Raw genomic sequence first — 27,284 nt, forward strand, 5'->3', positions numbered from 1 at the left:
TTACATATAAAATAAATATAAACTTTCTTAATATATAAATACAGAGATTTAGTGAAGGTGTTACTAGCCCCTGAGAAAATCAAGGAAGGCTTCATGGAGGAGGTAGCACTTGAACTGAGCTTTGAGAGAAACTAGGAATTCTAAGAGGTAGAGGGAAGGAGACAGTAGAGTCTGGCCATGGGAGGCAGGCGGCCTTGGTAAAGGCTCAGAGAGGAGCAAGAGGGTCACTTTGGAATGATGGAAGTGCTAGCTGGGCTATGAAGGGCTCTAAATCACAAACAGAGGAATTTCTATCTGATTCTAGAAGTAGCATTAGAGGTTATCAAGCAAGAGATAGTACTTGAAAACTTCTAAGCTCTCTTCTAACTCTTGATTGATGATCCTCTGGGCAGCTCTGTGTCTCATTGGATAAAGGGCTGGACCTAGAGTAGGAAGATCTGAGTTCAAATCCAGCCTCAGACATTTAGCAACTGGGTGACCCTGAATGAGTCCTTGAACCTCTGTTTACCTCAGTTTCTTCAGCTGTGAAATGGGGATAATAATAGTACCTACCTCCCAAGGTTGTTGTGAGGATCAAAGATAAGATTTGTAAAGTGCTTAGCACATGCCCGGCAGATGGTACACACTTAGTAAATGCCTGTTCCTTTTCCCTTCTCCCCATGCATTGATGCTCCTGACCTTGGGCAAGTCATTTCCATTTCTATGACCTCATCTGCAAAATAAGTAGGTGAGACTAGATAATATCTGTTTTCCCTTTCTAGTTCTGATATCCTAGGACTCTTTGGAGATAGAGTTGGCTTTGGAGGAGGGGCTGTGCATATATGCCTTTCTTTTTATGTGTAATTGTTTGCTATGTAATCATAATTTCCATGGAGGCTAGAATTGATATTGATCTTCAATTATAGGAGAAATCCAGAGAAAGATGAACCCCCTCCTACTCCAGCCAGCTCTGAAATGTCACAAGCATATTTTTTCCCCAAGTCTTTGTCTTTTTCTCTCTTCTGCCTCACCCCCCAACCCTCAGACACATACTCCCCAGCAGCTCTGGATGGTTTGGGGTCAGATGAAAATTGCCAGAGCAAGCCTTTCTGGGAATGCTTTATAACTGAAGCTTTTTTTTTTCCACTCCAGCTCAGACAGGCCTCCCTCTTTGAGCCTGAGGTCTGGCGTGCTGTGTCTTTCCCTCTGACCTTTTTTTTCTAATTTACTGTGTCTGATCATCAACAGCCTAAATGGCAGAGGATTGAAAATGGATGGTGTAGGCCCTAGGTAGTGGTAGGGTAGGCTGGCTGGTTGGGTGGAAGAAATGATTTCAGCATAGATTTACTGCACACTCTTTGGAAATGGGACACTTTCAGCAAAATATCATTGGGGGAAAAGCAGCCCATAAAACCTACAGCCTGAGGTGAATTCTGGGAAAAAAAAATAAGTAATCTGAAAATCTCTGAGCCTGTTGAAAAAGCGGCTTGGGAAAGACTCTTATTTCAACGGTGAGATATTAGAAAAAAAAGAAGTAATTTGTTCAGTGGAGAATGAAGCAGTGGCAGCATCCATAGGAATAGAGGGAGGGGAGAAAGGTAGTTCAGGGTAAACAGATGTATTTTAAGTGGGCTTTTTTTTTTTTTTTGTGGAGAGGATAGCTTTTGCCTCTGTTCATGGAAAACTAGAGAAAAGAAAATAGGCTTGAATTAAAAGCAGGAGGGCTCGTGGTGAGGCAACACTACCCACCTCCCGACAGAAAGGCGATGGACTAGGAGCACATTAAGACATATTTTTTGGACATGGACAAATCTGAGAATTTGTTTTGCTTAACTATACATATTTGTTATAAGTATTTCGTTTTAATTTCTTTTCTTCCCCCATCGAAAAGGAGTGAGGAGGTGGGAGGGAGAGAAAATACATTTTTGTTTGTTGAAAAGAAATTAAAATAAATTTCTTAAAAGAATGGCACCTGCTATGTACTAAGTACTGTGCTAAGCACTTAATGAACATTGTCTCATTGGATTCTTACAGCAATCCTGGGAGGTAGGTGTTATTATCATCCCTGTTTTACAGTTGAGGAAACTGAGACAGAAGTTAGGGGTCTTGCCAAAGGTCACACAGCCAGTCAGTGTCTGAGGCAGGATTTGAACTCAGATCTTTTTAACTCTAGACCTGGTACTCTCTCCCTCATGTCACTGACTCTAACACAGTAGAAATTGTGATTAAACATAAATAAGAATTTATGAATCCTCAGGAGGCTCAAACGTTAGAATAGGGAATTGAGGGAGGGTATACCATCTCACAGAAACAAAGAATGATCCAACTGAACAAGTCAGACGAGGAGACAAGGCCTAGAGAGGGACCTTGAAACTTGGCCAAGGTCAGACAAGTAGATCTTCTGATGAAGCTCAGCACTTTCTCCCCTATACTAGACTACCTCTCTCTAGGGATCTCAGACTAGAACCTGAAGAGAACTTTAAAAAATGTCTTGTCCAAACCTGTCCTGTTAAAAGGACCAAAGTGAGACTTGAGAGGTGACAGAACCCCCCCCCCCCCCCCCCCCAAGGTTATACAGCTAGATTGCAGCCAATACCCAGGTCTGGCCTCTGAGTCCATTGTTCCTTGCACCATGCTAAAGAAAAGACATTGGTTTGGACACCTGGCCAAAGGCAGGGGGTTGGCCAAATGGTCTCTCCAGATCCATCACTGTTACTGTTCTAGAGCTCTGATGCATTCCTTAATTCATTTAGCCCAGGGGATTTTTAACCTGTTTGTGAGTAACGCACCCCTTTGGCATTCTGGTGAAACCTGTGGACCCCTTTCTCAGGATAATGTTTTTAAATGCATAAAATAAAATACACAGGATGACAAAGAGCAACAATTATATTGATATATAGTTATCAAAATATTTTTTAATTTCATGGAACCCAAGTTAAGAACCCTTGATTTAGCCCCAAAACATTACATGAGTGTTTATTATCTGCCCAAAATTGTTTTAGGCACTGGGAGGAGTATCCAGTCCCATCTCATCTGATGATAACTTGCTACTTTTTCCCTTCTCCTCTCATCTTCTCACTCATTTCCCCATCCTGCCCTAGCCAAATAGAAAACTCCAACAACATCCCAGCTTTGTGTATGGTCCCCAAAAGGATTAGTTAACTTTGAACAAAAAAAAAAACCCATTTCCTGGCTGCAGCCTGAATCCCTAATTCTGGCTAGGTTTCATCCCACATTCTCTTTCACTTGCCACATTCCCTCCATATGCTTATTTCAAACCAGTATTAGAATGAGTTTTCACCCTCCCTGCCTTAACTTGTACAACTGCTAATGGTTTGAAACTTGCCAAGGGTGAGTCAATTTGAGATTAGAAATTTCCCCTAGAGACCATTAAACCCTATCACCTGCCCTGCTACTATGCCCTCTAGACCCCTGGACATTGCCATCTGCCTTGACACTGCACCTTGAGGATCTCTGGGCACTGCCATCTACCCTGCTGCTGAACCCTCAGACATGTGTTGTCTCCCCCAATTAGAATGTGAATTCTTTGAAAGCAGGGACTGTGTTTTACCTTCCTATTTGTTCTTTCAGTGCTGAGCATGTAGCAAGCACTCAGTAACCCTTTTCTGTCCTGTTCCTGTTATGAATTCAGGACAGGAAATCTTGGGCCCATTTGATAAATAATGATGCTGAGACTCAGAAAGACAGGAATTTGTGTCAGATCACATAAATTGTTAGGGGGCACAACTCAGACTAGAACCTAGGTTTCTTTATTCCCTGCCCCAGATGAGGATGAGTGACGGGCCACACACTGATCGCCTCCCAGTTTTCTACCTTAGAACAAGGCAAGGCATAAGAGAATTCAAAACAACTGGACCCCCAGGGGCTAGTTTGTGACCACTTGTGCCACTGGGGAGGAAGGAAGAGGGGACAGCAGATTTCAGCAGAACATCAGAATTGGCCAGGTTCAACAGCAAATGTCTGACTCTACAGATTTAAACAGGAACAAACATTATAAGCTTAAAGAATTTGCATTTGACCATCAGGGCTTTGTTGGAAGCAATTTAGGTATTTCACTCTGGGTCTGGAGTGCTTTGCTTCTGAGACTGCTAGCTCCAGAATTAACTTTGGGCTCTAAATGCTAGAGGAAGGCATGTGTTACTGAAACCATGAGGCTGCATGAATCCAGTGACATTTACCTCCTGAGCGTGGAAAGTGTCTCTTCTGCTCTATAATGCTCCCCTCTATATCTCTTTCCTCACTACCCCTGGAGGACTGCTCTGCGCACTGTGGGCTACATTGCTTAGCCGGAAGACCTAGGCACTGAGAAGCAAGAGGCCCAGATTCTAATCTTCTGTCACTAGACTAACGCTTCAGCTTTAGTCAGGCAACTTAACCACTTTACTTCAATTTACCCAGCTTTCAAATGGCGGCCATAAAGCCTTGCTTTTTGAGTCAGGTGGTTGTGGGCTCAAATTGAATTCAAAAAATGTAAGCATAGTTGGAGAAGTACTGCTCAGATAAGGAGAATCTTCCATGAAAGTCTTCCTCCAATTGCTTGAAATGGTATAGACCTGATCCTGAATTGTTTTATTTAATTTCAGGGGTTTTTTTTATATGTTCTGTTTTTATATCACCTTCATTTTGTCTCCCACAACACCCCTCCCAAGGAGCCAGCCTTTATAGCAAAGGATTAAGAAAAAAACTGATAACACATTAACATATCAATTGAATCCAACAGTCCAACAATCTTCCACCTCTCCAGTGAAGGAAAGAAAGAAGCCCTTATTAGGCACCTACTATGTGCTGGACTAAGCTTTATAATGATTATCCCCACAACAACTCAGGGAGGGAGGTGTTATTATTATCCCTATTTCACAGTTGAGGAAACTGAGGCCAATAGGTTCAATGCATTGCTGATAGCGATAGAGCTATTAAGTGTTTGAGGTAGGATTTGAATTCAAGTCTTCCTGTCTTCAGGACCAGTATTCTAGCCACTACACCATCTGGCTGCCTCTAGAGAAAGGTATGTTTCTTACCTATATTTCTGGGCTAAACTTTGACTAGGAATTTTTTCAAATAAATTTCTAGTGTAAACTCTGGCACATCCTATTAAATTGGAAAGGTTTCACGTACAAGTCTCAAGGATCAATCAGCCTAGCTAAGTTGAGAGAGACCACCAAAATATTGAGCAACAGGTAATGAGTTTATTTCTTGGCCATAGCAATTCAATAATGATTCTTTTCTTTAGTTTGAAATTTTTTTACATCAGTTTCTTTTAGTAGTAGTAGTACTAGTATTAATAGCTGTAGCACTTTTTTTTTAAAGCACTTTACAATTATCTCATTTCTGAATACATCTCTCCCCCTTTCCTATGCATGGAGTCATCCTTTATAACAGATTAGAAAACAAAAGAGGAAAAGGATTCTGAAAAAACAGCCAACATAGTAACTGCATCTGATATTGTATATGATATGCTACCCCCATTTTCCCCACCTCTGGGGGCATGGAGAGGGAAGGAGGAAAGGGCATTTTCTCAACTCTTCTACAGGGTAAAACTTGGTCATTATAAAAATGCCTCTGGTTCTAGTATTAAAGTGTTTTTTCCATTGGCTTGCAGAAGAAGTAGTTAGAGAATTCGGTCTGCTGACTTCGGGTTTGTTTTTCTTTTCAGCATGCCACGCTGTCTTTTTTTATAGAACTTAAAAGTCTTCATCAAGCATTCTTATATTCCTACACACATATGCACACATACATATATATGTATATCTATGCATACACACATGTGTGTATGTGTATATGTGTGTGTATGCTTGATGCCCACCCCTGCTCATATACTTCTTTTACATTGCTTCTCTGTTTCATCTGTGGGACTTTGCCTCCAACAAGATCCTGAGTTTTTTGAGAACAAACTGTATGGTGACAGACATTTATAAAGCTTACAAGTCACCTTATATCTGTTGTGTCATTTGAGCTTTACAACACCCCTGGGAGATAAGTTCTTCAGGAATTAGTCCCATTTTACCGATGAGGAAACTGAGGTTTAGGTTAAATGCATCACCTATTAGAAAATGTCCCATGTATTTTTGCTGTCATTCAATTGTTTCAGCTGTCTCTATCTCTTTGGGACCCCATTTGGGATTTTCTTGGCAAAGGTGCTAGAGTGGTTTGCCATTTCCTTCTCCGGTTCATTTTACAGTTGAGGAAATTGAGGCAAACAGGGTGAAGTGATTTGCCCAGGGTCCCACAGTTAGAAAGTGTCTGAGGCCAGATTTGAACTCATGAAGATGAGTCTTCCTCACTCCAGGTCTGGCACTCCATTGCATTACCTAGGTGTGCACTGCACATAAAGTAGCTACTCAGCAAATACTTGTTTTTGTTTTGAAATTGCATGTCCCTATATTGTCTAGTTCAGAAGTCCAACTGAGAGTCAGTCCCACTACTGATCAGCATGGGAACTTTAATCTAGTTTGTTAGGGGTAGAATGCCACTCTCTAGGCAGCCTGCTGACTCATCCTAGAGACTCATCATCTTCGTGGAAGACTTAGTACAGACACCCAGTTGGCTTGGAATGTTACAACTCAGAACTCCTGAGCCTGAGAGATTCACTAGTTTTAGCCTTGTCAGTTGCAGGGATTACAGATGTACACCCACACACCTGGCTAGATGTTTTTGGTTGCTGGAACATCAGCGTAGGTCTAAGAGAAAGGAGGAGAGAGGGGGAAGGGGAGGAATAGAGAAAAAAGGACACTATGTGTAAGAAATGGATATCTTGGGGAGTGCTAACAGGTGCAGTCCTTCCCCCCTCCAAAGGGATTTCTACACAGTGGGTATCACCTTCCTGGGCAGCTCCTTCACAGGCCAACCTAGGTCTTCCAGCGCTAATTGCCTCTGATTCAAGTTAGTTAGCAACTGAGGCAGCAGGTTAATTGGGTATTGTGGAAGCAATCAGTCTAATCATTCTGCTTGTAACTGGGGGAGCTATGCAGCACCAGGACCATAATTGGCTTAACAACTCCTGGAAAGGAGGAAAGACCACTTAATGCGAGCGGGAAGCCAGCCCCCCCCAGCCCATACTCCAAAGTGGCCTTCTGGAAGGAGGTAATTTGCATGTTAAGTGCTCATTAAGAAAGGAGAGATTATGTCAGAATTGGAAGTCACTTGTATGTACGAAGGCAGTGTTTGGACAGAGAGGCTTGCACCCTCTGAAAGAAACCCTAAAGGGACCAGTTTCCCCTTTGATCCCTGAATAAAGATGCTTCTAGTTTCTTACTGAATCGTCCCTTGAGCAGAAAGACCCCTGATCTGGGAACAAGGACACCAGAATTCAATTCCTGATCCTACTAGTTGCTGGCTCTGTTATTTTGATTAAATCATTTCACACTTCTGGACCTCAGTTTCCCATTTCTGCAAAATGAGAATAATCCTTGATTTACCACCTTTCTAGAGGCAGCAATCGTGATGTAATGGAAAGGGTACTAGCTTTGGAACCAGAAAGCTGGGGTTCAAATTCTGGCCCTGTGACATAAGCACACCATTCCACTTCTCCGGTCTCTACTTTCCTCATCTGCCAAATACTAGGGCTTCTAACTTCATTGGTATCACATCCTTTTGGCTCTTAGTAAAACCTACGGGACCCCTTCTCAGAAGAATGTTTCTTACATTTAGGATAGAATGAAATGCTGTTTCATTAGAGGTTAGAGAAAATAAAGATGTAATTCTTTAGTTACAAGTTCACAGATCCCCAGAAATTTCTCTATGGAGCCATTGGACATCCTTGGACCCCAGGTTAATAATTCCCCAAGCTAGGGGATCTCTTAGGTTCCCCTCAGCTCCGCATTTGTGATCCTGTGACATAATCAAAAAACATTTATTAAAGACCTACTAATGTGCAAGGCTCGGGCAATACAGTGAGAGTAAAAGATAGTTCCTGTTCTCAAGGAACTCAAGGAACTCAATGGGAGACAAATCATGCAAATAACCATGTACAGAGGAAATACATACATACATATATAAAGTTAGAGATAATCAGTAGAGGGAAGGCACTAGCATTAAGGGAGATCAATAAAAGCTTTTTATAGAATATGGGATTTTTAGCAGAGATTTGAAAGAAGCCAAGAGGCAGAGATGAGGAAGAAGAAGATTCCAGGCATAGGAGGCAAGCAGTGAAAATGCACCATCTGAAGATGGTGTGGTTTTTTTGAGGAACAGTGAGGAGACCATTATGACTGGATGGCAGAGGTTGTTGGGGTACATGATGTGGGGGGGATGAGGTATAAGAAGACTGGAAAGGTAGGAGGGATCCAGGATGTGAATGGTTTTGAATGTCAAACAGGTTATATTTAACCACAGAGGTGATGAAGAGCTACTGGAGTTTATTGAATAGGGGTTAACATGGTCAAACCTGCACTTCAGGAAAATTAATTTGACAGCTGAATGGAGTTTTGATTAAAGGAAGAGACTTGAGGGAAGGGGACCAGTTAGAAACTTACTGCAATAGTCCAGGTGTGATGGATGGATGGATGGATGGATGGATGGATGGATGGATGAATGGATGGATGGTTAATTAATTGCTTGCTATGTGCCAGGCACTGACCTAGCAGACAAGGATAAATCTAGAAAACAGATGTAGTCATTTTCTTTTAAAAGTGCCTTAAATGTGCAAAATATCCTTGTTCAGTTTTTCAGTCATGTCTGACTCTTTGTGATCCCATTTGGGGTTTTCTTGGCAGAGACACTGGAATGGTCTGCCATTTCCTTCTCCAGCTCACTTTACAGATGAGGAAATTGAGGCAAACAAGGTTAAGTGACTTTCCCAGGATCATATAGCTAGTAAGTGTCTAAGTCCAGCTTTGAATTCAGGAAGATGAGTCTTCCTGATTCCAAGCTCAGTGTCCTATCTACCATATCACCTACATTCCTTGGAAAGTATTCTCTGTGCCCATAATTTTTTTCCACTAAGGGAATGGGGAAAATGTATAATCCTAAAAGTAGATATCCAAAAAATAATTTCTTTGTGACTTTCAGGCATTATAATTTTTTTAAGCAGCAGCACATTTACTATCTAATAATAGAACCATCTAGCTGGAAGGGACCTTTCTAGTATTCTGCAGCCCTCTCCCCCTTTCCCTGCTCCCTGATTTTCCCTTCCCATTTTCAGCAGATTCCTGTGTCATCTTTGACTTTTCCCCTCTCCCTCACCCTCCGCATGCAATCAGTTGCCACTTCTCATCCATTCTACTGATGCACTATTCTGTCTCTTCCTTTCTACTTGTCACAGCCACTAATCTACTTCAGGCCTTCATTTCCCCTCTCTAACCTAAATAGCCTCCTAAGTGGTCTTCCTGCCTCCGGCTTCTTCTCTTTACAATCCGTCCTCCACACTGTTCTCTGATTATTCCTCCTCTCAGGGCGATATCACTCCTCTACTCAAAAAGCCCTCACTGGATTTTTTTCCTGAATAAAATAGTCATTTCTGGCCTTCCATAATGTATCTCTCCTCTAGCCATGTCTTATAACACTCCTTTTCACATGCTTTGTGGTCAGGGCAAAAAGGACTCCTTTCTTCCCTCTCTATTATCTGTCTCTTTGTTCCCCATGTCATCCAGAATCAACTTCTTCTCTTCTCGTTCATCCCCGTCCCCCCCATGTTGAGATCCTTCCCTTCCTTTGAAGTTATCTTCCAATGCTACTTTCCCTTCCAAAGATATGGTCCTTTGGATCTCTCCTTTACCCTTCCCATTTTCTGATAATAATACCCCCATTTTACAGAAGAGGAAATTGACGCTGAGCAAGATTAAGTAACTTGAACAGGTTTAGTGGCTGAGGTGGGATTCCAACTCTGGTTTTCCTTCATCAAAGTCCAGCAATCTATCGAGTATACCACCTGATTGACTTGTCACATTCTACTTTGTTTCTTAAGTATGTATATACTGGTTTAAGGTGCCTTATTAAATTGTAAGCTTCTCAAGGGCAGGGACTGACCTTTTTTTAAAAAAAATTGTTTCTAATTGTTTTTTAAAATGTTTTTAAAACATAAAACAAGAATTTTTTTTAAAGAAAATGTTTCTCCATCATACACCATGGTACCTTGTATGTACAACATATGTTTAATAAATGTTGGACTCTATTAGTGATCATGTAACCCAAACCCTTTATTTGACAGGTAAGGAAACTGAGGCCCACAGAGGTGAAGGGACTTGCCCAAGACCATACAGAGATCCAGAACTGAAAGGGACCTCAGAGGCCATTTAGTCTTCCCAGGCTGGTTCAAACCAATTTGAGAATGAGTTTGCAATCCCCTCAGCTTCCACAGCTCTTAATGGTAAAACATTCTGGATAACAAGCAGAATCAGTTTGGGATTAGAAATTTCCCTTAGAGAATCTACTAACTGGTGGGTTCACAGGTGAATAATTCTCTCTCTCCCCTCTCCCCTCTCCCTCCATGTATATATATGGATGAGTATATATACATGTATATATATATATATATACACACACACACACATACATATATACATATGTAGTTATGTATAGTTACATAGTTAACTGTAACAAGTTAACAAGTTAACTATAGATATGCCAGGGTTTGCTTTGTTATCATAGTACCCCCAGGCCTTTTTTTCTTGCTCTGAAACTATTACCAAATCCCTATAAGCTTTCCCTTTCCTTTCCCTGGGCCCTCTGCTAAATCCTGAGGCAGCATTGCATAATGTTTAGAGAGCCAGTCTCAGTCTACAAGTCTTGAGTTCAAGTCCGGTCTCTGACACAGACTAGCTGTGATCCCAGACAAGTCACCTAACTTCGGTCCTCTACGGGACTTTCTCAGAAGGCAGGGTCTGACCTACATCTGAAGAGGAAATTTCTGAATTCAAATCTCTATTCTAGTGAAATTAAAATCTAGTCCCTCTCCCTGATCCACTATATCCTAAAATCCTACCAGGACACCACAGCCAATTCTGAGAGACCCTCAGATTTCACCTGAGTCATCTTCTGCCTCATGGGTGGATATCAGAGTTTTACGTGCCTTCTTTCTCTCTCACCCTTCCCCCAGCCAAGTGAAGTCAGTGTTCTTCAGCACTTCACTACCAGCTGCTGCTCTATTTCGGAGATTTCCTAAGTGTCAGGAGATGGGGATATTCAGTCACGGGAGGCAGAGAAGCTCATAGACCTCGCCATTCACAGGGGACCCTCACCACCAAGGAAACAGCTAACAAGAGCAGTATTTCCAGAGGTGTTTATTCAGGAGAGCCAACAAGACTGAAGATTAACGATTTTTAGAGAGTGGCGATAGGAAAAGCAGCCTTGTTGTATGGAGGGAGAGCAGAGCCTGCGATGGCATTTGGGGTAGCAGTCAGCAGACACTGTGGTGATAGGAGAGAGCAGAAGCTAGGAAATGTAGGCCACTCAAACCTTTGGCTTTGTCTTCCCCTTCTATTGTCAGAGAGACAGCTTCCTCAAGTGGGTAGAATGCCAGTCTCAGAGGCAGGAAGACCTGAGTTTCAGTGACACTTGGCAAGCTTTACACCCCTGGTCTCTGGACCTCTCTCAGCCTTGGTTTCTTCATCTATAAAATGGGAATGATAATAAAAGCATCCACCTCATAGTTGTGAGGATCGAATGAAATAATAGTTGTAAAGCTCTTTGTAAATCTTGACGTGCCATTTCAGTTTCTAGCTGGCACAGTGCCTCACACATAGTGAGTCTTCAGTAAATGTTTGTTGATGGATTACTATTATTATTCAGGTGGTGTGTGGTGGGGCGAATTTGGGGGTATTCACAGTGTTGACATCTATCTAGGTTATGCTGTTGTTGATGTGTCCCAGGGAACTCACCCCCACTCCAGCACATACAAGTTCAGAGTGCAAACAGTGACAAAGCTGATTTTCAATCTAGTCTAGTACTACTCAGCTGAAATAAATCAACTGAGTTTGCTCCACTTATCATCCCTAGAGAAGGGAGCTGGTGGGGAGAGGTAACCAGGCAACTCAACACTTTAGTGTTAGTTTAGACTGTTAGGACAGCACATCCAGGGAAAGCCTACCTTGACCCATCAGCCTAATTCTGGAGGAGTCTGTCAGCAGGCTGCCCTTCCAAGTTCAGAAATGATCTTTTCTCAGCTGCCTTAAAGGCACATTCCAAATATAGACTTCTCTTTAAACCCCCTTACCCCCAAGAGGTTTCATCTGTTGGAGGAGTTGGGAGGAGTTTCTGGTTGGTTCTGGTCTGATTTGCTCATTTTTCCCACTTATCACAGCTGGCAGGAGAACAGCCACTGCCTTTAGGCAGTACACAGGGACCCAGATGACTTCCCTGGGGATCAGGTCCACAAGGGTAGAGACAGAAAGTAGAGCTAAAAGTGCTGCTCTGTCAGGTCACTGAGTAGTAAAAATAGTGAAATTTCAGCATTTTGGATGGATGCCTCAGGGGGATGAAGAGTCTATCTGGGGAACCAAGACTTACCAAAACTTTTGCTTAATCTTAACCATTTTGGATGGGTGGAAATTTTTATTAAAATAAACCCAACACATTGTGCTTTCTTACCTTCTTAAACAGAACTTTAGCTCATTACTTAAAAAATATATCAAAATTTTATCAGTGTGGGTATGCCTCCAATCTTCACACAATCTTGGGTTTGGAAGGAACCTTAGCAGCCAATCAGTAGAACCCATTCCTGGAAAGGAATGTTGTCAAATGGTTTTCCAGTCTCTACTTGAAGACCTCCACTTGAGGGGAAACCTATTCCCTTTCCACTTCTGGATAATTCTAATTGTTAGGAAATTTTCACTGTCATCTTTCTTTGAGACTTCTATCCATTTTGCTCCTTGTTCTTCCCCTTGGGGCCGAATGAAATGAGTCTGACATCTCTTCTACAAGGCAGAGGGGTTCAGATACTTAAAGACAGCTGTGTTCCCCTGGGAATCAATCTTCTTTTCTCCAGACTGAACTCCCTAATCTCTTTATAGGACATGACCTCAATTTCCTCATTTGCAAAAATGAGGAGATTGGACAAGATGCCCTCTAAAGTCCCTTCCATAGCAGAGACTGATGATCCCTTCACCATTCTGTTTACTCTCTTCTGGATATTATCCAGTTTATCAATGACCTTCCTAAAACATGGTCTCCAGAACTCTTGATACTGTAGATGACCAGGAAAGAATAAGAGTACAAGGAGAAACTCATTTTCCCCCTAGAAACTACCCCAAGTCTTAATGCTGCCCAAGATCACATGAGCTGCATTGGCAGCCACATCATGTCCATATTGTCTCCCACTGAATATGACTTTCACTAAAATCTCTTAGTTCTTTTTCATCCTCTCATCTTAAACAGTCCTTCCCCACAAGTCTTTTCTCAAAAGTTTACATTCCCTACCTCCTAGACCATAAACTCCAAAGACTGACTTTCCCCTTGGGCAACAACTGGTCTAATCTTGGTAAGGAGGGAGTGGAGGGAGAAAAGAGGAGGAGTTAAACTGAGCTGAGCAATTTAAGTTAAATAAGGTTGTATTAAGTGACTACTATGTACAGAACACCATGCCAGGTGCTGGGGCAAATCCAAAATCCAACTGAGCCCAGGGCTTGCTGTCATGGAGCTCACAAGTAGTGCAAAATAATAACATTGTATCTTACCCTGACATGTCAAGATGTTATCTGTTACACAGTACTTATTTATCATAATGTATATCTCAGATGCTCACTGGCTGTGTAATCCTAGGAAATTCACTTAACCTCTGAGTGTCCATGTCCCATTAGATTGTCAGATGCCTGAGGCAGACTGTCTTTGTTTTTATTTTTGTAGCCCCAGTGATTTGCACAGTACCTGGCACACAGCAAGTAGGTTAATAAATGTTTGTTGACTGACTTGTCAAAGGCAACATTCAGCCTAAGTCTTCTAGACTCCCACATCAAGCCTGTGCTGTTTATCCCACATCAGGTTATATTGGATTGTCACTCAAGGACCATGGCCAGGGTGTGATGCCCTTAACTCAGAGAAGAATGATCAGAAGATGAGGAGACCCCCAAAATCTCCAGGGCTTAGCACAATGCTTTAGCACAATAGTTGGTGCTTAATAAATGTTTATTGAACACATCATGGCCCCCAGTTTTGGCAAAAAATATGTAAAAGTGTTCCCTGTCCCCTGTACTCACTACCACAGGCTCTGGCATATTCACTATTCACTTCCAACTTCTGACTCCATGCTAACCACGCCCCTACTCAGATATTCTCTCAGCACTTTCCCGTCTCACTTACCCCAAGAACAGAAAGTGCTCACTGGGGAAGAAGGAGGACAGGAATAGTTACTGGTTGTACTGGGTAGATAGGGCAACTAGCTGTCACAGTTCATAGAGCACCAGACCTGGAGTCAGGGAAACCCGAGTTCAAACACAGCTTTAGATACTTACTAGCTGTGGGACCCTGGGCAAATCACTTCACCCTGTTTCCCTCAGTTTCCTCATCTGTAGAATGAGCTGAAGAATGAAATGGCAGACCACTCCAGGGGTTTCTCTGCCAAGAAAACCCCAAATGGGGTCACAAAGTCGGACATGACAGAACAACAACACTAGGTATGTGACTGACTGTACGGTATGATTGAAGAGGCAGCGTTCAGAATATCTCCCCTACTGGTTGTCATGGTGCATGCAACTCCACCATTAGTGATTTTTTTTTTTTTTTAGTCCTTAGAGATTACCTTATTCATATACGGTCATAGCTAGAAACAATATATAATCATCTAACACCGTAGTGAGAATTAAGTTTGAATTTACCATTGATCAAAGAACCACAAAATGCTAGAATTGAAAGGGACTTTAGGGATCACCTAGTCCAACCCTTTCATTTTAATTTTTCTTAATTACTTTTCTTTTTCAGACAAAGATCTGCCTGCTCTCCCTCCTCCTTTCCCTCCCTTAAGGGGAGGCCCTTAAGAAAGCAAGAAAAACAAATCCCTGTTACAAACATGTTTAATCAAGCAGAATCGTCTCCCACACTGGCCATGTCCAAAAAAATTCTGTCTTAATCCTTACCCTGACTTCATCACCTCTCTCTGTCAGGAAGGTGATGGACTCAGGACACAGACTGAGACACAGGTTTTTCTAAGTTTCTAAGTCTTGCCACATTCATTATTATTTACAGTACTGGCCCCCTTCATTTCATCAGTTCATACAAGTCTTCCCAGGTTTTTCTGAAGCCATTCCCTAGTATTCCATCACATTCATATCACATAATTCAGTTGACAGAGACCCCCCCCAATTTCCAATTCTTTGCCACCACAAACAGAACTGCTGTAGTTTTGTACGAGTCCTTTCCCTCTTTCTTTCATCTCTTTGAAACCTTCCTATTTTAAGGGGTCTTAGAGGCTATCTAAGCTAACCCCTCTCTTTAATAGAGTAGGAACTGAGAGCCCAGAGAGACTTGTCCAAGGTCACATGGAATAATGAGCCAGGTAGGGATGTGAATGCAGGTCCCTGACACCAGATTTAGCACTTTTCTACAATACTATCCTATCTCCAAGTTCAGGGGAATCATTCTACTGTTGGAGCAGGTTTTGTCCCTCTACACCAAAATTTTTAAAGATATCCAGCAGAAAGTTAAATAGGTTGGGGTAAGGGAGGAGGAAGGGTCAGGGATAGCTGAGGACAATGACCAAAAGGGGTACAAGGATCAGATATTGTAATATACCAAAGACAAAACCTCAGGGATTTCCCAAATTTGCAAGGTGGGCTCTGTGAACAAATGTATTCTAAATCCTATGGTCTCTGGAGCTAGAATTCAACCCAGCTGAACTGAGAACACCAAATCTGGACTATAGACAGAGACCCATCTGAAAGCAGGCTGGAGGGGTCCCAGGTGTTGAATTCAGCTCCAAGCCACACACGTTACCCACAATTGGCGCCGACTCCTTCTCCTTTATCCTCCCTCCCTGCTCCCCAGACGCCTGGCTGGGGATTGTTTACTGGAGTTTTGTCTCCAGAGAGGAGGAAAAAATAAACCTCCTTTCTCTGGCCCGAGAAACCTTCTTTCTTTGGCCGGCAGAGCACGTCAGCAGATCTTGTGCTGGGCGGCTGAGGGTCTGCTCCGGGGGGTCAGGTCGAAGGGGCATCTTAAAATAAGATATAGACTCAGTTGTCAGTGTGGTCACTGACCCATATACAGTCAAAGGGAAGAGGGGCCCCGGAGGATAACTATTTAAATCCTTCCATCATTTTACATCTGTATCAAGTTAGCTGTCTCATGGACAGCCCCACATTCCAGTGGGTCTGATGGGTCTTGTGGATTGCTTTATGTTGGACAGTTAAAAATGCAGAATTAGCAGCAGTGCCATGTCTCTGTTGTGATTCTGCAGCCCAGACGCCTTTGAGTTTTGGTACTGATGATGACTAATAATCCTTTCATATACAGATTTCAGATTCATGGAGCACTGGACTGCCCAGTGCCTTCATGTACATAATTACATTTGAATCACACACTAATTCTGGGAAGCAGAGGAGAACTTGTATAGATTAGTAAGATGTGGGCTTCAGGATTGGGGGAGGAACTGAGATTTCTTAGCATCTGTACCATATAATCAAGTGCTTCATTCGTGGTTGTCTTGCTTTGTTCTCGAAATACTTCCCATGTGGGTCTTGTCTCCCTACCCAAACTGTAACTTCTCGTTGACAAGCTGTCATGATTCTCTTTTATTTTCTTCTTTGCCCCCAACCCTCTCCTATAAGCCTGAGCACACAATAGGTGTCACACTGGGTCCGGTTATTAGGGTGGCTGAAGCTAGTGGATCTCTTGAGCTCAGGAGTTCTGAGCTGTGGTGGGCTAACCCTATTGGGTGTTTGAACTAATGGTGAGCGCTACCAGGTTGCCCAAAGAAGGAGGGAACCAGCCCAGGTCAGAAATGGAATAGTTCAAAACTCTCATGCCAGTCAGAGTGAAACTAATCCCTATGAATAGACCCTGTGCCTGTTCACTTCCAGCCTAGAAGAAAGAGGGAGATCCAGTCCCAATAGCTAATATGGATGGATGGATGGATGGATGGATGGATGGATGGATGGATGGATGGATGGATGGATGGATGGATGGATGGGTGGATGGGTGGATGGATGGGTGGATGGATGGATGGATGGATGGATGGATGGATGGATGGATGGGTGGATGGATGGGTGGATGGATGGATGGATGGATAGATGGATGGATCAATGAATCGATGGATCATGAATAGATAAACTAATGAATGAGTAAGATAACAAATGAGATCAAATAAAATAAAAAGACTTGTCAGTTGATTGAGGCTGAGTGCTGGAGTGAAGTCAGGAAGCCCTGGGTTTGAATTCTGCCCCCAGCCCTTTTTAGCTATGAGAACATGGGTAAATCATATCTTTTCCTTTTTCACATTTACATTTAACATCTGTTAAATGGGAATAATAAAATCTATAATACCACTCAGTTGTGAAGTTCAGATGAGCTAATAATACAGGAAGTGCTTTGCAAATATAAAAGCACTATATAAATGCCATATGATAATAATAATTGTCCTTTGTTTTCAAAGAGGACCAATGACATCATGGAGTGATATCTTAACACGTGCATTTAAATGAGGCAGAGTTGTACAAGTCATCATCTTCACTCTCTCTTCCTGAGTCATCAAAGACCAGACAAAAGTCAGGGTGACCAGTGATGGCACAGATTGCAGGGATGACCTTGGCATCTTCGATGTCTAACCAAGTTCTAGGCACTCCACACCACCTGCTTCAGCTGTCTTCATGGCCATTGGAATTAATTGTTCTCATCTACCCATCTCGCCTGGGTGTATGGGTTGTTCAGGAGGATTATCACCTCTGGTGGGAGGGCTGCTCATCCACCTTTGGTGTCCACCTGAATTACCCAACCTGTGGCTCCAAGAAGCTGTAGCACACACAGTGGTCACACTCTGGTAAATCATCTCAGCAGATGGGCTAAACCAGGCTAAACAAAGGACACACCTCAAACCTGTGCATGAATTAGGGGGATGTCTACCCAAGCATATGAAGATTTTCTCCATTGAAACAGTGGAATGATAATACTAATACAATTAAGTAGATTATAATACTTGGTGAAAAGTCACTTGAACTCATATCTGACCTTAACAGGAGATTCCACAGCCTTTATGGTGAAACCCTTTCTTTCTGTGAACAACTCAGACCAACCTGCTTAGAACTGGAGCTCAAGAGATCCTTCCTCCTCAGCTCCCCCCACTGGCTTTCCTGGCTTCCTTTTAAGTCCCAAACAAAATCCCATTTTTTCAGAAAGTCTTTCCCCACTCCTCTTAATTCTTATTTGTCCTAGATATAGCTTCTTTGTATATATTTCCTTGATGTCATCTCCTTTTTTAGCACTTTGAGGGAAGGGACTGTCTTTTGACTCATTCCCCAGCACTTGGCACAGTACCTGGCACTTGAATGTTTGTTGACAGTTTCATGCTGTTCTTCAACCAGTGAATGAATGAAGCACTTTTTATCTGTGCAAAGTTCTGGAGATACAAATAGAAAAGTTAGACATTCCTTCCCCTTAGGGAGCTCCTAATTCTAATGGGAGGGGCGGAGAGAGAGAGACATCTATATGTACCAATAAAGCATATACTACATGTAAGTTTTCAGCTGCAAGTCATATGGAGAAGTTCCATTGTCCACAGGGTACAGCACCAAAGCAAATGCTAATGCCTCTTTAATGTCATTTCCATTGATAGAGTCTTATCAGCCTCTGATATTGAATCATTTGACAGTGCCAAGGACTTTGGTGACTTTGGCGTCTTCAAAAGATATGGCTGTAGCTCCTATAGGAAAGGTTGCCAGGCTGCATCTCTACATAGGTTCCTTGCCAGGATGATGGCTGTGAGCACAGGCAGTGGAAGCATTGCTTCTCCCAAGGCTCTCAGGCTTAGAGTCCTGGGTCATTAACATCAAGATCTGAGGGGAGATGGATGGTGGTCAATGTAGTAGTGGTCTGACTTGCCCAGCACATGCTGCTGGTCTCTCCCTCAGAGTGCCCTGCTGCTTCAGCAAGGCTGACGCATCTGCTCTGTGGTGAACATTGGTTGGCAGTTGGGAGGAATGGCTATCTCCATCTCCACAGGAGCTGCCTGCTCAGAGGTGGCTCTGAGGGCTGGGCTGGCAGCAGGACCCATGGTCTGTGGAGCAGGGGTGCCATCATTACCAGAACTTACTCCTGTCCCTGTCTGCAAGTTGGTGACAGTTGATCAACAATTGTGATTGTTATTGATGAGTAAGATGGCGGCATTCTCCATCAGGGTGGGCTGGCTGGGCAATTCCCTTAAGGACCAAACCACTGGTCAGAGTTTCTAGGGGGTCCTGGCCTTTGATGTTCTTCCTGTCCATCCCTTTTAAACCTGACAAGCATAGATTCTCCTACAAGCACCAAGGTAGAGAGAGTTTTCCAAGTGGGTCTTTTCTTGCAATACTTCCAACACTACCAAGCTATTCTGGGCTGGAGGCTCTCCAAGAATAACATCTGATTTTGAGCAACACATGACCACCACCCAAGTGGAACCAGCCCCAGACAGCTAGACAGCTGCTGGCTGACTTCTTTGGGCACCATTTTTTTCTCGGCATGGGGGGGAGGGGTGACAAGCTCAGCCGGTACTAGTTAGATGGCTCTAAGCTAGATGTGGAAATAGCTTCATTATCATTTACCTTTCTAATTCTGGTGTTTGTTTTGTGCAGCATGTTTTAAGAAGCAGCATGATCCACAACCCCAAGATGGACACCCCCTCAGCCCCTTGAGCCACAAGGGTAGCAGAAAAGAACAAAGAACCAACCTTTAATGGCAAGAGAGCCATACTCACGTGGTTCCTCCTAGAGCAGGACTTTTTAACTTGGGGGTTGTAGACTTTTTTTTAATATTCTAATAGCTTTATTTCTTTTGTATAAGTTTTTATTGGTATCTCCTGTTTCTTATACCCTCCTAGGAATCCCAGTATCCCTCATTTTCTCCCTCCCAGAGAGTCATACCATATAAAAAATAGTATTTTTTCAAGGGAAAAATTAATTGATCCAGCTGATGGATACGTTGAAAAAGTCCAAAAACAGATGCAACGTGTAACACCTGTGCCCTCCCACCTCTCTGAAGAGGTGTGTTGGGCTCTTCCCATACCTCTTCATTAAGTGCTGCCTGAGCTTCACAATTTTGTTACATCCCACTTGTGGTTGTTTTGGTGTGTGGCTGTTTGACTTCATTTCTGTTTTTTAGGTGTATTGTTTTCTTGGCTCTGCTTGCTTTCTGTACCAGTTCATGTGATAATTTTACTTTAGTATAATTCCTTCCTTTGTAATCCTGGAATTTTGGTTTATGTATTTTAAAACATTCTTCTAAAACATTTTACAGCATTTACATATTTTAAAGCATTCTTCCCATAAAGTTTTAGTTTTGCTGAGTTTTCACCACATTGCCACAATGATTTTTCCTCTCAGTGATGGCTGCAGGGGCTGGGCTGGAAGCAGGTCTGGTGGTTGGGAGGACACTGGTATTCCCAAGGCAAGTCTTGGGTTCAAGGTCCTGAGCTGTCCTCATCAGGTTCTGAGTGGAGATGGTAGTCAAGGTGGTGGTAATAGTGGTGGTTTAACTTACCGGGCATCAGAGAGTCTCTTGACAAACTGATGGGAGACAGTTGGCATTCATCAAAATTGCTGGAGCATCCCAGGCAAAGTACTTCAGAATTGCTATTTCAATAACCAGGGTACACACATCAGGACACCTGAGAGCCTGCCTTGTTTGCATCCAAACAATGAGTCTAGCTGTTTAGTTATAAGCTAAAAAAAAAAATTCTTCACTTTAAAATACTATTCTGAAATCTACTGTACTCCAAGATGCAGGAAGTCTGGAAAATCCTTCCTCTTACCCAGAATATGAAACCACAGAATGGAGAAACAACTCCTGGGGATTTTAAGCTGAGCTGAAGTCTCATCTCTCAATGTTATCGACCAACAGGGTGAGGAATCTTGGCAGCTACAGGTTTTTCCTGAGCATTGCCTGGACTGCATGTTGTTAAATAGAGTAAATGGCCATTGCTTTCCACCTAGAAGGGACTTCAACGGTCATGAGTCCAACCCCTTCATTTTGCAGATGTAGAAACCGAACCCAGAGTGATTTACCTCGGTTCTCCAGGGTCACTCCTATGACTGAAGTGGCATTTGAGAACAGGCCTTCCTAATCCATTTCCAGTACCCTATCCACTGTACCACAGTGCCCCTCTTGAATCCACATGATTCTCTGATCATGTCATCCCACTGCTCTTAAGATCTAGACATGGACAAAAACAAACTTTCCATAACAGAAATGTCCAGTTTCATGTACAGTCTTATTCTTTCCCATTACGTATATGGAAATGCCATTTTATTTGGTGATGGCTAGGTTCAAATTGTTTTTTTAATTTAAAAAAAAAATCTAGCCCCAACCCCCTCATTTTACAGAGGAGAAAACTGAAATCCAGGGTGTTAAGTGGCCTACCAGAACCCACACAGGAAGTAAACCTCAAAGGTAGGATTTGAATCCAAGTGCTTTAACACACAAGCTAGTTTCTTTCCACTGGTCTACATGACCTTTGCATAGTTTTGACCACAACAATAGCTGACATTTACATGAATGCTTTAAAGTCTGTGAGGCACTTTGCACGTTTTCTCATTGAATCCTTACAATATCTCAGTGAGGTAGGTACTGCAGGTATTATTGTCTCCCTTTTATGGATGAAAAGACTTAGATTCAGAGGCTAAATGATGTCCCTCTGTCATTGTTGTTAAATCAATTCAGTCATGTCTAACTCTTTGTGACTGCATTTGGGATTTTCTTGGCAGAGGTACTGGAGTGGTTTGTCATTTCCTTCTCCAGTTCATTTTACAGATGAGGAAACTGAGGAACAGTGCCCAGGGTCACACAACTAGTAAGTGTCTTAAGGCCAGATTTAAGCTCAGGAAGGTGAGTCTAGTGTTCCATCCACTGCACCTCCTGGCCACCCTTTTCATGATCATACAGTTGCTAATAAGTGTCAGGGGCAGGAACCCAAGGTTTCCAGAATACAGATCCACTGGGATACAAGGCTCCTCTGGAATAATTCTCTGATAATGTCATTCTAGTGCTCAGAAACCTTCAATGGCTCCCCATTGCTTACCCAATAGCATACAAATTACTTTTCCCTATCATTTAAGGCCTTTCACAGCATGACTCCAATATACCTTTTCAGGCTTATCACCTAGTAAGTAGCCCCCTTCACCTACTGTCCATTCTGACTGCTTCTCTCTCCCTCTGCAAAAGTAGCCACCCTCTCCCCCTTTGCCTGCAATGGCCTTCCCTACATCTCTACCCTTTGAAACCCTTTCCTTCCTCCAAAGCCCACCTCCTCCATGAAGCCTTCCCAGATACCTTCCCCCTTTCCTTTCCCATTTACTAATAATTCCCTTCTTCAGTCTTTCACACCATTCTTTGTGGACCTCTCCTAGGTACTGATGTTTATAACTTGCATCATAGTTATTTGTCTCATCCTTCTGCCCTTTGAGGGGAGAGACTGTTGTTTGTTTCATGTTTATATCTTTGTAAGCCTGGCATTATAGGCGAATAGACAAGAGATTAATTAATTATGTTAATATGGGATCTTCTTTTTCCAATGCTGATTGAAACCTACTTGTAGCTCCATTGATAAATCCTAGGGATTTGCCTGAGGCATGTATAGGCTAAATAACTTAGGCAGCATCGCTTAATTATCTGAGGTTGGCTTTCTACCCAGTCATAGTATCATGAGGGACAGCTAGATGACACAGTAGATAGAATGCCAGGCCTGGAGTCAGGAATTTCTCTTCTTCAGGTTAAATCTAGTCTTAGTTTACTAGCTGTCTGACCCTGGGCAAATCATTTAACCCTGTTTGCCTCAGTTTCTTCATCTGTAAAATGAGCCAGTGAAGGAAATGGCAAACCACTCCAGTATCTTTGCCAAGAGAATCCCAAACGAGACCATGAAGAGTTAGAGAAATGACTGAACAAGCAGATAGTATCACAGATTAAAACTGGAAGGGACTTTACACACCATTTAGTCGCACTGCCTTATTTTACAGATAAGGAAAAAGAGGCCCAGGTTAATCAGTTAATCGGCTTATCTTGGTCTCATAGATAATAACAGTCAGAGGCTTGATTGGAGCCAAGGTTTCTAACTCGAAGTCCATCTATTTCTATATCCACTGTTCCATGTTGCCTCTTAAAATACACCCAAGTGATTAATAAACACTAGTAAACTGAGTGCTGTCAGTGTTCTCCTCATAATAAATTATTTTGTATTTGCTCTGCATATAATTTTTAAAATTTATTTATTTCTAGTTTTCAGCATTCATTTCCACAAGATTTTGAGTTCCAATTTTCTCCCCATTTTCCCCTCCCCTGCCCCACCCTGAGATGGCACGCATTCTGATTACCCTTTCCCCCAGTCTGCCCTCCCTGTTATCATTCCCCACTCTCTACCCTTTACCCTTTACTTTCTTGAAGGGATGGATTTCTGTACCCCATAGCCTGTATAACTGCATCTAATTTTTATACGATTGTCAGTGTACATACATGTGATTTTCCTTCCCCTTAAAATATAAGTTCCCTAAAGGCAGCGACTCTTTCATTTCTGCTGTTGGGTCCAGATCACCTAATACATAGCTATGGACCTGGTGATCAGCATAACTACCCTCATCTTTGCTGATCTTTCTCTCCTGGACTCCCACCATCTGTGTCACACTGTTTACCTCTTAGCATTAGTTTGTCCTCTTTCGTGTTTCCTCCCTCCTCATCATATGTTAGTCTTGTTATAATAATACTAAATAATAGCATTTATGTAACACTTTAAGGTTTGCAAAGCTCTTTGCAAATATTATCTCACTTGAACCTCACAACTATCCTGGGAGGTAAGTGTTATGATTATTATCCCCATTTTCCAGATGAAGAAATTGAGGTAGACATATTAAATGGTTTCTCCAGAATCACAGTGCTACTAAGTGTCTAGGTAAGATTTGAACTTAGCTCTTCTGGCTTCCACTCCCTGTGCTCTATCTGCTCCACTTACCTACCGTGTTTTCCCGTTGAGGTTGTTAAGGTCTGGGAAGCTAGGCCACAGTTTTCTTCTCTATCCTCCCGGCATTCACCCAGGGCTGAGTATATAGTAGGTATCCAGACAGTGTTGATTTCAGCATTCACTGTGGCCTCTCTGCACCAGGGAAGGGATTAATGACAAACTCATTGCAGAAACACCCATTAGACAGTTATTAAAGGCTTTCTCAGCTTCCTCCTATTCAGATATTCCTCCCCCTGCCCCATCTCCTGTCCTGTACTCTTCTCCTCTTTACTTGGTCACTGTCTGGGGTCTGCCAGTTCCCTCGATGCCACCTTAGTCTCTTTGGGGGTCCCTGTGTGTGCCAAGAGTGTGGAATAAATAAGTCATGGAGTATGCTCTGTAGGGAAGCTGTGGTACATAGTTATTAAAACACTAACGTACTGTTGGTGAAGTTATATACTGATCCAACCATTCCGGAGAGCAATTTGGAACTATGCCCAAAGGGTTATAAAATCATGTATACCCTTTGACCCAGCAATCACACTTCTAGGTCTGAATCCCAAGAGATTTAAAAGAAAAAAGGAAAAGGACCTATGTGTACAAAGATATTTTTAGCAGCTCTTTTAGTGTGAGAAAGAATTGGAAACTGAGGGGATGTCCATGAACTGGGGAATGGTTGAACAAGTTGTGATGGAATGCTATTGTGCTTTAAGACATGATGGAAAAGCATGATCTCAGAAAAACATGTAAGGACTTATATGAACTGATACAAAGCGAAATGAGCAGAACCAGGAGAACACTGTACACAGGCACAGCAACATTGTACGATGATACTGTGAATAACAGCGATTCTCACCAATGCAATGGTCTAAGGCAATTCTGCAGGATGAAAGGTACTGTCTGTCTCCAGAGAAAGAACTGATAGAGCCTGAATACAGATCAAAGATACTTTTTCTTTACTTCCTTTATTTTTCTTGGGTGTTTTTTTGTCTGTATTTTCTTTCAAAGAATGACTGACATGGAAATGTTTTTGCATGATTTCACATGTATAACCTATATGTCAAATTGCTTGCCTTCTCAATGCAGAAGGAGGAGGAAGAGAATTTGAAATCAAAATTTGAAAAAAAAAACATTAAATTTTTTTACATATAATTGGGAAAAAATAAAATATTAAATAAGAAAAAAAGTATATAGATATAGAAATTTGGGGGAAGGGAAAAACCCAGTAGCATTCTACATAATTTTCATCTCTTTGGCTGCTGCTCTCTGTTCTTTCCTTCCCTTTTACCTCAGTTCCTCTTTAGTTGCCTCCCAACCCTTCAGGATATGTATGTCAGAGGTAAGCCAGCTCTCTATTTCTTCCCACTCTTGATCAGTTGTAATAATTGTCTGAGATTTAGATTAGCATATTAGTAAATCCCTTTGTTCTGTTGCCAGGGGGCTGTAGCTGATGTGGGCCAGCTTGGCTCAACTACCTTCTGGATAATTGTCTTTTGGAGTGTTCTTGCCATGGGGTTTGGAGACATACAGTGGAGTCAGTGGGGAGTTGCATTTTCTAAGGATGGTCTTGAGGTGGGCTAGGATAGGTTATTAGTGACTATTGGTAAAGAAAGAAGAACAATATGGAAACTGGAGGGCACAGGTAGAGGCTTTCGCATCTCACTGAAAGCTCCTCTAGAGGTTTTTGCAGGAAAGTAGCTGAATTGAACTGAGATAGCAGATCCTCTCACTGCAAGAAACAACTAGATTGAGATATTTCACTGTAGTGCCTATTAGGGCGTTTGGTAGAGCCAGCTAGGGAGAAGGATTATGGGCTTAGAGTTGGAAGGGATCTTTGATATCATCTAGTCCCACTCCTTTTACAGATGAGGAAACAGAATCCCAGAGAAGGTACTGATTTTCCCAAGGTCATATAGGGAGTGAAAGCATCAGAATTTGAACCCAGGTAGCCTTGATTTCAATTCCAGCCCTCTTCCCACTGAACCACATTGCCTACATCTTGAATAAAGCCAGCTTACACATGGTGACAAGCAGAATGTATGGTGAGGTAGAATGGGTACAGGAGAGATGTTGAGGCTTACTCTGACTAGGGGTTCTTAACTGTTTTTATGTCATGGACCCCTGTGAAAGTCTATTGAAGTCCATAGATTCCTCAGAAGAACATTTTAAAATACATAAAGTAAAATGTACAGGTGACAGAGGAAGTCAATTATATTGGGGTAAAGCTGTCATGTGAAGTGATGCAGAAATGAAGCAAGTGGAGGCAAGGAAATAATATACCCAATAACTACCTCAATGAGATGGAAAGAAAAAACACACACCAAAACATTCACAGGTGGGATGTATCAAAATTAAAAAGCTCAAGCAGGACTTAATGAAGAGGTGTGAGAAACTTATCCCTTCAAGGAGCTGGGAGGGCTATAGATGTTAGACATTGCATTGGATTTTTCCAATGTATTCATCAGTTGTGTCAATTAACTTTCCCATTGAAAAAATACTATTTATTGTATGGGATGATTCTCTGGGAGGGAAAAAAAGAGGGACACTGGGATCCCTAGGAGGATGTAAGAAACACAACATCAATAAATACTTGTTAAAAAGTAGAAATAAAATTATTGCAATATTAAAAAAAAAAAGAGGCTAACTTCCAAGTTTAGAACCCCTGCTCTGGGAGGAGCCATGTTGACTATGGCTCAGTTAACACTGATGGTTGTTTCTGTTATCACTGTGGCTCATGGGATGTTTGTCTTGGGGTTGTGGATCATGCTGTCCTTAGCAGACACACAACATGCACCAGAAGTAGAAAGGCAAATGATAATGAAACTATTTCCACCTCCAGCTTAGAGCCACGTATCTGACTAGTACTGACTGAGTTTATCACTCCCACCCAGAAAAAGATCCCCCAAAGAAGTCAGCCAGCATGTGGCCACTGTCTAGCTGCCAGGGGTTGGTGGATGTTGCTAGACATCAGATATTATTCTTCAGAAGCCTCCAGCCTGCAATGGCTTGGTAGGAGAGGGGAGTGTTGGAAGACCCTAACCCTAACTTTGGTGCTTGAAGGAGAATCTGTGCTTCAGATTTAAAGGGAAGAACAATGAAGTCCAGAACCCCCTAGATGCCTGGTATCTTTGATAGGGACACACTGCCCTGTCCTGACCTGCCCTCACTTCAACCCCACCCCAATACCCCCCACCCAGTGGTTATCTTTAGAGTACTAGGTACAAAATGGGAAAATGGATAAGGAGAC

The 27,284-nt window shown here is 42.4% G+C and overlaps 1 protein-coding gene across 2 annotated transcripts in view; it reads left to right on the forward strand.

The window, feature by feature from the left end:
• ADAP1 (ArfGAP with dual PH domains 1) overlaps positions 1-27,284 on the forward strand; it is a 163,986-nt gene that overhangs the window by 107,823 nt on the left and 28,879 nt on the right. The window lies entirely within an intron of this gene.

This window comes from Notamacropus eugenii, chromosome 3 (genome assembly GCF_028372415.1).
Source record: "Notamacropus eugenii isolate mMacEug1 chromosome 3, mMacEug1.pri_v2, whole genome shotgun sequence".
NCBI lineage: Eukaryota > Metazoa > Chordata > Mammalia > Diprotodontia > Macropodidae > Notamacropus > Notamacropus eugenii.